Consider the following 1423-nt stretch of genomic DNA (forward strand, 5'->3'; position numbering starts at 1 on the left):
ACATGCTGCGTTATCTGCACACTTTTTTTCATAAAGAAGTATGACACCCCTGAACAAAGTTAGTACGCTAACCGTTCACAAAGGTTTTATTTTTATTATTATTTTATGATCTTGATTTGTTTGTTTATTATTATGCACTCATTGCGTTTACAGTCGTTGAGGAGTTCTTTCATCTACGTCTTGATTTTTATGAGAAGAGAAAGGTGAGTTTTTTGAGCCGTTAATGTGCTTCACAAATTTTTATCTGCAGCGAATCCGGTTGTTATTATCAATTTTTTATACTGCTTTACTTAACGAGCTTGAAAAATCATTATTGCAACTGGAAAACAAAGTTTTGAACTGATGAGAAGGATGAAGAAACCGAAAAAGTAATTTCTACAGAAAGAAAAAGTGGATACTATAACTAAATATGATTATCTGTTGAACATGTCAATAGGAACATTGACTTATGAGAAGATGAAACAACCAAGGGAACGAAAGGATAAACAGAAGGCTAAATTTGATGGTCAATCAAAGACTCCTTCAAACTTTTTATGGTTGCCAGGTCTTGATGCCATTGATAGGCAACTTGATGTACGTTTTTTCGTTTTCTTATTATTCTTTTTAATGAAGTAATAGTTTTTATTTGTGAGGTCTATTCAAGCTTTAAACTTTTGTGTTGTGTGATCAGGAACAAGACAAGAGGGATGCTAAAGATAAAGAATATAGAAGAATACAATAAGAGAAGGCAAGAGCTAAGGGCCCTGGAGGTGGTGGTAAGAATGCTAGGAAACCTTCACGGAAGCCTGCTCCGAAGAAAATTACCAAAATTGAACTAACAGAAACATGTTATATCACATATCAAGAAACATTCGCCTTTTTATAAGTAAATGTAATATGTAACATGTGATATGCATATGCATATTGACATTAGTTTTTTGTTTAATGGCTTCAGATTATTATGTTGGTGCTTTGAAAAAAGGAAGAGGTAAAGCAGCAGCGGGCGCAAAGAAACCTCCTGCCAAGAATAAGGTACAAATAAATGAATAGTAAATTTGTAAACATGTTGTACACTATGTTGTTAATATATTGGGAGTTGTATATTGGTTGATAAATGTTGTAATAAATTATTTGCATGACTTTCTATTGCTTAGTTGATAGTGATCTTGGACATGGATGAGTCTGCTGCTTAATTAGTTGCAATGGAAGACGTTTCATGGTAAATGAGTCTTCTTACCACTTGGTTATCAGGAGATAAGTATACTTTAAATTGGTTTCGGTTGTAGCTAATGTATGTATTGAACTTGAGATCATGGGCTCAAAATCATTCAAATGGGCTAAGTTTCAACTTAAAGTTTTTTTTTTACAAGTTAAAATGTGAGTTTGAATATAAATTTTACAACTTTGGTGCCACTGGAAAAGTATATTATTATATTTAGGACAT

General features: G+C 32.6%; 1 long non-coding RNA gene across 1 annotated transcript; it reads left to right on the forward strand.

Moving 5' to 3' along the window:
- Positions 1-300: 300 nt before the first annotated feature.
- LOC139865595 (uncharacterized) lies at positions 301-1072 on the forward strand. The gene is made up of 3 exons (XR_011765033.1): positions 301-573; positions 671-755; positions 935-1072. It is a non-coding gene; the product is annotated as an uncharacterized lncRNA (long non-coding RNA).
- Positions 1073-1423: the final 351 nt, after the last annotated feature.

The sequence above is a fragment of the Rutidosis leptorrhynchoides genome, chromosome 9 (genome assembly GCF_046630445.1).
Source record: "Rutidosis leptorrhynchoides isolate AG116_Rl617_1_P2 chromosome 9, CSIRO_AGI_Rlap_v1, whole genome shotgun sequence".
Classification (NCBI taxonomy): Eukaryota; Viridiplantae; Streptophyta; class Magnoliopsida; order Asterales; family Asteraceae; genus Rutidosis; species Rutidosis leptorrhynchoides.